This window comes from Macrobrachium rosenbergii, chromosome 55, assembly GCF_040412425.1.
Source record: "Macrobrachium rosenbergii isolate ZJJX-2024 chromosome 55, ASM4041242v1, whole genome shotgun sequence".
Classification (NCBI taxonomy): Eukaryota; Metazoa; Arthropoda; class Malacostraca; order Decapoda; family Palaemonidae; genus Macrobrachium; species Macrobrachium rosenbergii.
In genome coordinates this window covers 14,568,614-14,582,827 of record NC_089795.1, presented here as the reverse complement: position 1 = coordinate 14,582,827, position 14,214 = coordinate 14,568,614, and the positions used below count along the sequence as shown (strand labels likewise).

Genomic DNA, 14,214 nt, shown 5'->3' with positions numbered 1-14,214 from the left:
GCATCTGCTACCACTGCCCAGAGGTCCGCACCAAACCCCTCATTCCTTCGACACCCAGCCACACTCTCTGATAGAAGGTCTGTCATGGACCCGGAGCCATACCTGCCCACCAAATAGCCCAGAATTTGCTGTGTAACAAATTGGATTGTCAGTTTGGAATAGTATGTCATAGGCATTTGGTCTAGGGACTTCAAAGGATACGAGATTACTGCAAAATCTGCAACATCTTCAGTCCTGTCACCACAATATTCCTTTCCATAACATTTTCACATTTGCAATGGTGATCTAAACCTTGATAATGTAAGGAAACATTCTGAAACTCGTCGTCCTTGCCAAAGTCCTTTCACTTCGCTTTCATTGCCAGGAGTGAAATGTTTGATTAATCAGAGACCTCCACTATACACAAAGCCATTGCCCTCTTTTCATTGGCTGATAGCTTCGGTTTTTAGCAAAGGTCTTTGTAAACGATCTCCCATTGGCTGATGGAATGAGAACCAATTTTTCAGAATGTAATTTCTATGGGAAATATCTATCTCTCCTGATATGCAGCAATATTTGAACAGTTTATGAACATATGCTAATGTCTAAGTAAAACACAAGGTCAGCTAATAAACGGATAATTGTAGAAAGGAAAACAGAATAACAGGGGAAAGAAAATTAAAATATATATAAGAAAATTACAGCTTTATCCCAAATATACAAAAATCTATACACATGTATTTAAATTTGATTGTGCTTCTATATGCCTTTATATGTCCATGCTCATGTGCATTTGCTACGCATACACACACACACACACACACACACACACACACACACAATACACACATATATATATATATATATATATATATATATATATATATATATATATATATATATATATATATATATATATATATATATATATATATATATATATATATATATACATACGGTATATATATGTACACACAGACATATATATATATATATATATATATATATATATATATATATATATATATATATATATATGTATATGTATATAAAATATACCTTTCCAGGTTACTCCATGTATGTAATATCATGGGATTATAATGGACAACTAAAAAGTAGTTGAAAAGACTCCAAGGTTCAAGAATTTTACTTTGAATTCTTGCTGCTGTTGATATTAAAAACCATCTCATATTTTCTCTGTAGGTAACTGAGTCCTTTGAAGACTAGAGAGGAATTTACAGGACTTCCAATCTCTAAAGGAATCATCTTCGTTGGCAATGGAGATACAGATCCCTTGTCTACGGTCATTAGACGTTTAGTATGCAACCCCCCACCCACAACACAATACGTACACCCCAAAAAATAAGCCTAATTGATAGTATAAGAGCTTTTATCATATATTACAGGTACGACAGTTAATTACAAAAACTGAACATCCAGTAACACTGAATATTTGTACCCAGTCTCATACATTGACAATTAGGTAAAGGCTTGGACCCCTGAACTCGGTCCTACCAACTGAGACGTCGTCCTAAGGTAGCTCAGGAGTTAATATTGAAATAACTTACTGCTCCAAACAATAGATATTTCTTCTTTTAATTCCTTATTGCCTCTTCCAGTCAGGTGGTAGCCAGCCACACTCCAGTCCAAAATCAGGACTTATAGCATTCTCGCTCTCTCTCCTAGGATTGCTACCTGTTGGTAGCTCTGAGATTATAAGGACGCATTCTGGTCGTTAAAGAAGAAGCTACGTCATTTTTTTAGCAAGACAAATTCTAAATTTTGGATCAATACTTTATAAATAGTGTCAAGGGATGAAATAATAATTGTCTCGTGAAATTGATGCTTAAACAGGAGGCATGGAAACTGCTATTGGTTTTTGTTGTCATAATTATACCAACATCTCTATTTTCTTCTTCAAGTCTTACCTCCAGAGGTTTGGGTAGTCGAGGTCTATTTGCTCCCCGATCTACGCTGAGGTTTTCACAGACTTATCATAATCTCAATTGCTTTTAGAAGTTCCTCCCTGGATTGAGAGAGGGTAAGTTCGACCCCACATCTATGCTGGCTACAGGGGAAGTACTTATGTGTAATGCTAAGTTATGTACTACATCTAATTTTTCTAAGTTAGTTTCACAGACTGACCCATAAATTTGACAGGCATAATCCAACTTGCTTAAACAAAAATATACCAAGCCTAAGCAGAGAGTTTTTCAGTCTGCACCTCAATCAAAATGTGATGCCACCTTCAATACGTTCAGTGCCTGTTTAACATTTTTGATGAGGTTATTTATATACTTCTGAAGCAGTAGATCTGCTGCAATGGATAGCAAGATCATCTGCAAATGATTACCCTAGGACCCCAGTTGGTAGGGTGTCCATGAAACTGTTGACTGTTATTACAAACAGACTAACACTTTGCAAGCTACCTTGTGGGACACCTGCTCCATGTGAATAGGAAGAGGAAACTGCTGATCCTACGCCAACTTTTAGGGAGGGATCTGACAAGATATCCTATATGAACTAAGACTATTGCCTCAATGCCCTCATTGAAGGCAACTGCTTTAAAAAAACCATTCCAAAGCATTTGGATCTCTTTAGATAACAGTAATAGTTGGTCTATAGTACTTCTGTACTTTCAAATGCCAAATTATCTATAACATTTTTTCGTTTCCGGATACCAGATCAATCTGTTGTTATTTACCATCCTTTCAGAAGGCTGACATACACAGCCTGTAATAGCCACTGACCTGTAACTCTTAAGTTAGTTTTGGGTTCTTACCAACTGACGTCCTCTGAGGCCTCGGGGTGGTCTGGAAGATGCCTCAAAATTCCAGAAGTATATTGAAAGCCCTGTTATTACTGGACAGGGCTGGAACTACTAATGTGGGGTTTTGAATTTGCTGGCCCTCATGAGTATTGTGTTGCACTAGTTAATGGCAAAATTCTCCCAAACATCCCTGTCACTTCTTTAGACCAGGTATATATTAATTTACTTTAGTATAATCTTATTCCAAATTTGGCTACATGAGATTTTTGCAGAGATTCCATGGATAACATGATTGTTTCACATTTTCTTTGTTGATCTTCTGTTTTGCAAGCTCAGTATGTTGTGCTCTGCATTTGCCTTGGTGGGGAGATCTAAATACCTACAGAAGGGGTGTTGTTCTAACTGACTATCTAGCACTACTTCAGTGGAGTGCTGGATATACTGAGCTGTATATCCACTAGTACAGGGTAATTTGTCTAATTTTCACTTTGGGGTAGGGATGCAGTATTAATATATATTGCAGGTGTATGGGCTAATACTGCCATGCAGGTACTTACTTGCTGACCACTGGTACTGTAGTGCCAGAACAGATGGGAGCATATACTGTAGTTAAGTCTCTGGCAGAGGAGGAATTGTAGTAAGAATCATACCCTGATGATCAGTCATTCAATAGGTGTTGAAGACTGGATATCTCTAATTGTCTGCTGTTTCAAAAGATTCCACATCTTCCAGTCTAATGCAGATGTGGATCTTCTGAACTCCAAGTGTTTAAGCAAGGAAAAACCTAATTCCTATTTTCTGTTGACCCCTGAATTCAGATGTATCGGTCTTATTTTCTATTCCCTCATATTTATTTCTTATCACTTGTCTCTCTTTGTAGACTGATTCTCGGGATTCTCCTGAGGTTCTAGTCTGTTGACTCAGCTTGCTGAAGATTGTGTTGCATAATAAAATCAATGAGCCTGTGTTACACAACACAAGTCTCTCTGTACCAGTACTTCCTGCTGAATAATTCTCCATGCGTGTCACAACACCCAACAAACAAGCAAACTCAACCCATTTACACTGCATGTAAAAGGGCTTCTTCTACATCACAATTTACAGAAAGACAAAAATAAGACAAAGATTCAGAGAACATAAACCGACCTTCTCATCATCAATATGAACTTGTACAAAACAAGTCTGAAGTATTGTGTCAAGTTGGATGATGTTGCATTTTACTGATTTATAGATAGCAAAGACTTTGCTTCCTCCAACTCTTTCTCCTGGTTGTGGGGGAGATCTGTAATGATTATAATTCGAACCAGGGCCAAATAATGTCTCCAATTTTCGTTTCTTTGAGCCATTTCATCTTTGCAATTGAGTCCCATGTTCTTTTTTATTTCCAGTAACATTATCATACAATGATAGTTCCAATAAATGAATGATATTTTTTTTTTTACTTTTGAGCCTTACTTTTTGGATTTCTGATGATCATTGATCTGTGGCTTTGCATTAGTACCTGTATGTTCACAACTCTCTTTACTGCTGTTCATTTCAAGATGGGAATGATCTCTCACACTGTGCTTTTAACAATGAAGATGCTGGACTTTTTTTAACTTCATTTCACTGAGGAATTTCTATCTATAATGCTTCATGTAGCTACCGCAGGATGCAGTGTTATATGGTAGATTCTTTCATCATGGTGATGCATTTATCCTAGGAGGTGACTTACCTCCTTTTAAGGGATAAGTTTTTCCCTCGACAGACCAACCACTTGACCCAGAGGGATAGGAGCCTCTACCACAGGGGATTGAACTTCTGCTACGGGGTGGATGCCAATTGTACATTGACTGGATCCCTTGTGATATTAAGAGGCAAAGGATTGGAGCTCCTGCATAGGCTATTAACTTGTCACTTTAGTCTTACTGCATGACCTATGATAATGTGCTGCTCAGCACTTGCTTACCATTATTAGTTTGCTCGAGTTCCAATTCTTCACTTTATCATTGGATTTGTGGTCTAAGCGACATTTAACAAACTTTGAGAAGCAAACAAAAGCAGGTGTTGTGAGTTGGCACGAAAGGCCCAACTGCAACTAACTGCTTTAACTAGCTCAAACAAGTTAGCCTGCAACAAATAAAACTTGTATTACAACAGCATTTTAATGCACACTTTGACTAGTCCAAAATGCTACAGCAGACACTGCAACTCTTAAATACAAATAGTAGCATACATATACTGTATGTGCATCCTAATACACAAATAAATGGAAAGAATTTTGTGCTGAGTGAATGGCCCCACCAATCACGTGTGTGTTGTAAACGAACCTAGAGTATGACAAGCAATGGCAAAATAAATATAAGTAAGGGAAAAGTAACAAAATGACAAACATAAGAAAACATTACAACACAGTTTCTCAGGGGCTGTGCAGTTATTAAACTGTAATTTTACCCACTCTGATGAACAGTAAACTCTAAAACAGTTAAAAGGCTTTGTAGGTTTTTGGTGGATATCTGACTCTCACCATTCTATTTCAAAGTGTAACATTTGGGTCATGGAAAACTCATGGGAGTGAAAGATAAAAAAAAGTGCCTAGCATTTAGTTGGACCCACAGCACAGACTGTTGGCACAATAGTGCAGACAGTCTCTGCATAAGATTCCAATGCCCCCAAAGCCAAACAACACATTGGCATCAGGAAGTTTTAAGCATGTGGCTATGCGTCTTTAGTTTCACTAGTAATGAATGTGCTTGATCACAAGTGTTCACGCCACTGCAGTCCTTGACATTTCTGAGTCTCCTCTACACTTCACCCTGAATCTAGTAGCTTCAAATGTGGGCAGCTGTTAAAATACACAGATTAGCCTTCCAAGATATTAAGGTGGAACTGCAAAGGTTTACGAAGGCATGTTTAATACTTGTTAGTTTAGCATAATTCTGCCTGTGACCAGAATTTATCAGTAAATCATCTGCCCCTACTCCGACTGCATTAATTTCTCATCAGCCAAATAATGACATTTTTCCCAGGCTAGGTTTCTGAAGGTGCATTTACATTTATTTCTTGAATGTAACTCTTTAGAGCAGTCCTCTGTAAACATTTTTGATAGCTGACTTGCACTCTCACCATTTTGCACCCATACATTACTCCAGAAAAGTATGTACGTGAAGTAAACCTGATAATTAATATTTAGTAAATATATGATTATGAGAGTCAATACACAGAGAAAAGCAAAATTTGGGAGGATAGTGAAAGCTAAAACAATTATTAAAATAAAGTTGACACAGCAGAGTTACATGTAAGATATACAACCCATGCATGTCATTTTTTGCCTAATTAAACTAAAATGACTCATCTGAACTTTAATTTCATCAACATAATTCAGATCGTTCAGCCAAAGATTAGCAGCACCTCGACTTAGCTGACCAAATTATGGACATTTTTTCCTACGCTACCATTTTAGATGTGATATACATCTTTAGATAAATTCCTAAAATTGAAATACAAAAGTACGAGTTGCTTAATTTAGGAACAATGTGGATTGCTAGCTGTAACACATATCTTCGAAATGCTAAAGCTTATGCTGTAATATAGGTCTTTTTTACTTAACAGACTTTGTTACTTATCACAAAGGCCATACCCCTAAAAGTGTAACAGGTAAATCCAGACAGGAACAAAGTTATCTGTAAGAAGTAATCTTCCCAATGTGTACTGCATAACAGCAAATCAGGAGACGTAAATTTCACCAATGATTCACGGCTTGTGGACAGTTTGCCTCTATAGCCTTAACCTGATACAGTACAGTAAAATGTTGTCACCTGACTGGCAACACTGGCATCTACTCAAGAGCTAATTTTACAGGACACGCATTAACACAGGCGGTTCCACTGACATGGTCTGACAGGGCACTTGAAGCCTACAAGACTGAATCCAGAATGTTTTCATGAAGAAATATTCTTGCCCTTGGAAACTTGCAGGCAGGCAGTTGCCACGCCTCAGTTCCCGTAAAACAGAATCACTATTAGTACAAATCACAATTCATAATGAACTAAAACAGGTATTTATGTTTAATAGCTTTTTGTCCATTACCATAAAACTCAAATCATTATTATGGTATTAGTACAGTACTACAATCTGCTTTGTACAATAGTTATTCAACTAGAGAAGTTGGAGTTTTTTCTTCCTACAGTAAGAAATTCAGTTGAAATTGTCTTGACTTTCTACTTCATACATGCTTACAAATAAGAATGCAGCGATGCGAACTAAAAACCCAATAGCTGCTCGAAGTTCAGGCAATGTCAGCTTCCTCCTTAATATCCATGTTTTCCACTGGTAACCAACCGCTTTCAAGTAGGCAAGAAGTGCATAGACCTCTACGCAAAATACAGAAACTAAGCAAGGCCTATATGGCAAATCTGTTTGCTGTCAAACGTTTCCATAATACAAAAGCGCCGTGAATAGCCCACAAGTAGTATGGGAATTTTAACAGATGAAACCACAAAAACCAAAAAAAGAAATGGCATTACAAGTATAAAACATTGGTAAACATTCCATCAAAAACTGACCACTAAAAACTGCTATAAGCATACAAAAGACACTCCAAGGTATGACACTGTGCCAGGGATCAAGATGCATAAAGGACAACTGAAGACAGAAAAATGACAAGAACAAGAAGAGTACCATATATGCACTTCATTCTAAGAATCCTTTCCATTACTTTTGCGAGATTCATTACCACACAGTTTCCTAAAAAGTGTATAACAGCTCTGTTGGGTGCCAAGTGGATGCACTGCGATGACTACAAAAATTTCAACCTTTGGTCAACTTCACTCGACGAAATGGTCGAAAAACGCAATTGTAAGCTAAAACTCTTACATTCTAGTAATATTTAATCATTTACCTTCATTTTGCAACAAATTGGAAGTCTCTAGCACGATATTTCGATTTATGGTGAATTTTAAAAAAACTTTCTTACGTCATGTGGTAACTCGGTGAAAATTTCAGAAATTCCGTCATTTGTCGTTAATTTTTGCACTGTTTTATATTAGCCGTTACGTAAGTTTTATATATGAAAATGTGTGCAATTTCATGTAAATACAACAAAATACAACCCATGGTTGTAGCTTTTATCAGTTTGGAAATATTTTCATATAAGCCACGATAACTGCAAAATTCAACCTTGGTCAACGGCTCGACGGAAATGGTAAAAAACATTGCAGCTAAAACTCTTACATTCTGTATCTTCAATCATTTACCTTCATTTTTGCAACAAATTGAGGTCTCTACATTGTCTTCGATTATTGGTGAATTTTTAAAAACTTTTTTCCCTTATGCCCTCGCAGTAACTTAATGAAAATTTCAGAAATTCTTTGTCATTTGTCGTAATTTTGCACTGTTTTATATTAGCCGTTACATAAGTTTTATATGAAATGTTCACAATTTCATGTAAAATACAACAAATACAACCCATGGTTGTAGCTTTTTAGCATCAGTTTTGAAATATTTTCATATAAACACGATAACTGCCAAAATTTCAACCTTCTGTCTTTCAACCTTACGACCGAAATGAGTAAAAAAACGCAATTGTAAGCTAAAACTCTTACATTCTAGTAATATTCAATTATGTACCTTCTTTTACAACAGACTGGAAGTCTCTAGCAAATATTTCAATTTATGGTGAATTTCTGAAAAAAAAAAAAATTTCCTTACGTCAGTGTTGTGGTAACTTGGGTCTCAGAAATTCTTTCATCACGTTGTCGTAATGTTTGCATCGTTTTATATTAGTCGTTACATAAGTTTTATATATGAAAATGTGCGCAATTTCATGTAGAATACAACGAAAAATAACTCATGGTTGTGCTTTTATCAGTTTTGAAATATTTTCACATAAATCACGATAACTGCCAAAATTTCAACCTTCAGTCAACTTTAACTCATCGACGAAAAACAAGTTAATGGCTAAAACTAGTTTACGTTCATTTTGCAATAGGTGGAAGTCTCTGGCACAATATTTTTGATTTATGGTGAATTTTTGAAAAACATTTTTCCCTTACGTCTCTTGTGATAACTCTGCGGTGCATCTCAGAAATTCTTTAGTCGCGTTGTTGTAATGTTTGCCATTTTATATTAGTCGTTACATAAAAGTTTTATATATGAAAATGTCGCGCCAATTTCATATTCAATACAACAGAAAATAACTCATAGTTTGTAGCTTCTATCAGTTTTGAAATATTTTCATATAAATCACGATAAATAGAAAAATTCGACTTTTGGTCCACTTTAACTTGACCGAAATGGTCGAAAACTGCAATTAAAAAGCTAAAACACTTACAGTCTAGTAATATTCAATCAATTAGCTTCATTTTCAACAAGCGGAGAGTCTCTAGCACAACATTTCGATTTATGGTGAATTTTTTGAAAAAACATTTTTTCTCGTCTCTGCGTTGAATTCATGCATCATTTTGTGATAATATTTTCTCTGTGTTGCTTTGATCGTTTTACAATTTATTTATATACCAAATCATGTAATTTAGTGTACAATACAAAAAAAAAAACAAAATAACCTGTTAGCTTTAACTGTTTTGCTCACAGCGTGATTTTATAAAATTATATAAAAATTTTTTTTCTTGTCATATATTTCAATATTTATATATGATAATGATATTTTTTTCATTTCTGATGATTGCATACTAAACTTCAGGCAATGACAAAAAAAAAAGGAGCCAAAATGAACTCTTAATCTTAAAAAATAAGCGTGCTGTGATTTTGTGAAAAAACTTTCGCCGGGCGCTAACTCACGACGCCGCCTGCATACGGAGACGTTTTTGTAAATAGAGGCTCAGCGTTTAAGGGCTAAGGTTTTTTGATGACCATTGTGGTACTAAGGTAATAAATTAGGTTAAGGAAGTCAAGACTCATTTCATAACCTCCAAATCTGTTCCCATCATACTGCACCAATTGTTTTGTGTACAATAAAAAGCCCCACAAGGGACCTCAACCACCCACAATCAGAGAAAATCCACGATAAATTGGTAATCCCCTCTAAAAACGTTTATAACTGCCTATTTTAATAGTTCAAACACCAAACATAACTTAAAACAAAATGCTTATAACTGCCTACTTTAATAGTTCAATGGCTATTTTAATAGTTCAACCACCAAATATACCTTAAACTATCACCCTCATACACTTGAATATCATTCCAAAGTCATCTTACTATCTTAAAAGTATAGTATATGGCTTACAGCTACGTGTGAAAACTAATTAATTCGCCCCTATATTCAGGCACAGTCACTTTCATACAATTTTAGTTTCGTATTTTTATGTTTACGATATGGTAATTCATACTTCATTACGAGAGAGAGAGAGAGAGAGAGAGAGAAACACAAGTCATACACTAGTGACAGTACCTATACAAAACAACCGAGCTACAAGCTTTGTGACTGGCTACTTCCAACCCTTCCAGCCAATAGCATGTCATGCTACAAGCCAATCAGGGGTCTAGAAGTGTTAGAATGATTAGAGTGGCTAGTGTGACCACAAATCCTACAATGTCTTTAAATGAAAAGTATGGTTGGAATGATACTTTTTCTAGTTGGCTAGAAATCCCCAGGGGTTGTTGGATCCTGGTTGATGTAAGAATAAAATGTGCACTATAGAGACAGCTGCAATAACAAATGGAAATAAAAAGTGGAAGGTGAAGAATCGTGCTAAGGTTGCAATACTTACTGCGAATCCACCTCATTCATTGTACTAGATCTGTCCCTAGAATGGGATGGCTGATATTAAAAATTAGTAATTATGGTTGCCCCCCAGAATGATATTTGTTGCAGCTATTTCAACATCTCTGCAATCAGAGGGTTTAAAGAGTTAAAAGATTCTAACAACTGGAGAACATTTCTAGAGTCACAATATATAGTAAAACTATTTCCACTCTGAGTTACAATTTCCTTTAAGGCCTTTAAAATTGCATGCAGTTCTGCTGTAAAAATAAATGCAACTTCTTTCTATATCAGGGAAGGCCACTCCAAAGCCAACGCGAGCACCTGACTTTCAGCCATCCATGAAAACTGCAATGGAGTTATCATGTTGGGAGGAATGATCTAAAAATATTGACCACATCACTTCATTGACATTTCTGCCTTGGTAAAATCAAAATATCTACAAAATTTTACCTCTGGATGGTTCTGGGGGGCAAGAGGGCCACTAAACTGAATACCTTGCAAGTAAAATCTCCATCCTTGGCATGTTTAACTGTCTGGTTATACATTTTACTACTCTAAAAACAAATGGTTGAGGTTTCTTGGGGTGAGTTTCATAAAACTGCCAATGCCTTTCAAACCTGATACTGTACAAATGCTGGTTAAAGACTTAGGGAGCCTCTGAAATCTGTATCAGCTCCAAACCAGCAGATGCTGTAGTCATCTACAAGCACGCTCTCTGTGGGAGATGATGAACTGAATTGAGCATTTTAAGGATATTAGGCTTTGCTGAAGTGTATACTTCACTCCATAAGTTAATTCTGAAAAGACCAAGGCTTTGTATAGTCTCAACATCTGTTGGTCTGCACCCCAAGAAGTGTAAGACAACTTTCAGCACTTCAATGCTTTCAAGCATTTTGTCTCAATATATTTCAGATGTGGGATCTAAGTCAGCTTGCTATCAAATATCAACCCAAAAAACATTGTTTCAGCAACACATGGAATTCTCTGCCCATGTATGAACAGATCTGGTTCAGGCTGGAATCCTTTTATGCAGCAAAAGCATATGGTTACCATTTTACTTGCTGAAAATCTTTCATCTTAGCCCACTTTACTATGTTATCCATGCAGAGCTGAAGGTGACGTTCAGCCACTGCCATCTTTGTTGCTGCAAAAGATATCGAAAGGTCGTCAACAAAAAAGAGGCAAACTGCCTCTCAGGTTACATTCATAAAGAACCCTCAGAATGCCAAATCTCCATGTTATATCACAAGCCCTCTCAAGATCAAAGAAAACAGTGATGTAATGCTACTTGTTGGCAAAAGCTTAATACACTGAAGACTCCACCATGCTCCAAGTAGTACCACATCAAATAGGTGTTAACCAACTTTTCCATAATCTTACACAGGCATAACGTCAGTGCAACAAGATGATAATTATCTGTCTTGAAAGGGCCTTTCCCTGGTTTCACAAATGGCAGTAATTTTAACATCTCCATAAGCTAATGGAAGATATATTCTCGGAAAATTCTGTTAATAAGGCTTAATATGAAAAGTCCAGTATTTTTGGGATTATGCTTAACCTTGGAATGTGTTATATCATCCAATCCAGAAGCTGATTCATTACATTTATTTAAGGGTAATTCAAATTCTCTCATAGTAAAAGGTACATTGTATTGTTCATTCCTTGATATATTAAAATCAATTTTGACTTATTACTCTTCTTTGAGCTGAATAGGGTCTGTCAACATTTTTCACTGCAACATTTGCAAAATGACTTGCAAACTCATTTGCCACTAACTGGGGATCTGTTACTTCACAACCACTGATCTTGATAACTGGAGGTTGACAAGGAGTAAATTTACCTACTATTTTTCTAACTCTACTCCAAACTAAAGTCAAAGGTGTTTTTGAATTTAGAAAAGAAATGAAAATTGTCCAAGATTCCTTTTGTGCCTTTTTAATTTCCATGCAGAAATGAGCCCTTGCTTTTCGAAATTCAGCACAGTAATACTCATATTTTTATCTACGGCATCTGGTGGAAGCTGAACTCACAGTTCTACGAGTTGCATGGCATTTACGAGTCCACCAGGTAACCGGTCGGCAGATAAATAAGCCCGAACTCCTAGGTATAGATTGAAAGCCAGCCAAAAATATAATTGTTTTCAAAAAGGCAAGAGCATCATCTACACAGGTAGTCATCAGCCGAGCCATCTATTGTGCTATGTTCCTGGAAAGTTGCCTAGTCAGCTTTACCAATACAATATTACATTTAGGTAGGCTTGAAGATGGAGGATTTGAAGCTACATTCATTACTGCTGAAAAATGGTTGCTGATAAATCTATCATTTATCACTCTCCAATTAAAATCAATAAGGCAGTCATCACTGCATATAGATAAGTCAATTGCTGATAATTTGCCTGTTTGAACAAGGAAATGGGTAGATTCTCCTGTGTTTAGGATTCCCACAGTTTCACTTTCTATGATGGAACACAGGCAATTTCCTCTTTGATTGGTAATGATGTAACCCCAAAGAGGGTTTCTATCATTCATATCTCTCAGAATAACACAGGGACGTGCATGAGGGATTTAAATTCATCAATGGGAAAGACTTCACTAGGTGGTAGATAGAGAGAGCATACTGTATATTTTCTATTTTGCAAATGGATCTGCACACACCTATCACTTACAATGTAGACTGGATACTAATAAATTTGTGGAAGCTGTAAGGCTTTCTTGGGCGATGGAAATCACTAATTTGGAAGAAGTGTCAGGTTATTCTTTCCCAGACCTGGCGTAAGAGTCGGGGAAGGGGCTGTCGGCTGAAAATGTTGAGAATACGACTGCAGCAGAAAGCTGAGCAGAGAAGCGTAATGAGAAGGAAGGCACTGGAGTCAACGGGACCTTCCTCTTACAAGAAAGAATGGTTCCAGGCAAGATCAGTCCAGAAGTTGAGGAGGAACAACTGTTGGTCCCCAGGAATACAAAGGACTTCCGGACTATCTTTCTAGCTTCTCTTCCAGCAGACTAAATTCCTGGGAAGAGGTGAGATTAAGCCAAGGAGCAGACCACTCGTCCTGTGTGGAGGGAGGAGAGGAAGAGGCACGAGGCATGAGCAGACCTTTCTGGGAGAGGGCTGGGCATCTTGACAGCTTGAAGTGACCTGGGAGGGAGGCGTCACAAATGTATCTTCTTGATCAGACCCCACTGGGTAACCAGGTGTAGGGCTACTGTTCACCACCAGGACTAAGGCCTCTTTAGGGTCGGTGCCCACTTAGAGGGGAGGAGCCTGCTCGTGGGCAAAATTTCTGACCTTTCGCCAGCGCCGGACTGTCTTCTAGCCTCAGAAGGCGAGCGGGACAGCTGCCTTTGCTCAAAAGAGTCAGAAAACGAGCAGACTCGCCTGAAAACACTGATCCACGAACAACCACATTGTTATCACCAACACTGACGCCATCACCAACGCTAACGCCGGACTATGGCGCGAACGCATGAGCTAAACTTAAGACAGACTCCATGAAAACGTTCATTTGCGCTTCCATTTGAGTTCTGAAAAGATCAAATTCTGATTTATCAGTCTCGAGGCTGGGCTTGGCCTTAGGGAAAACATACTGGGAAGCTGGTGAAGAAGAGGGGGGAATATGAGGCGGGGAAAGAGCAGCGGTAAAGGAGGGGGTAGGAGAGGAGGAAGGAACAGCCGGTAAAGGAGATGACGCTGATGCCACCCACGAAAAAGTTAGCCTAGCTTCCTTACGCTTAAAAGCTTTCCTATCCCTATCCTTAACCA

General features: G+C 37.4%; 1 protein-coding gene across 1 annotated transcript in view; it reads right to left on the bottom strand.

The window, feature by feature from the left end:
- The window catches only part of LOC136835137 (HAUS augmin-like complex subunit 1), a 217,145-nt gene extending 206,668 nt beyond the window's left edge, over positions 1–10,477 (bottom strand). The window contains exon 1 of the mRNA XM_067098340.1: positions 10,457–10,477. The gene's annotated coding sequence lies outside the window, so the exon portion shown is untranslated. The remainder of the gene's footprint in view (positions 1–10,456) is intronic.
- Between the last annotated feature and the right edge of the window lie 3,737 nt (positions 10,478–14,214).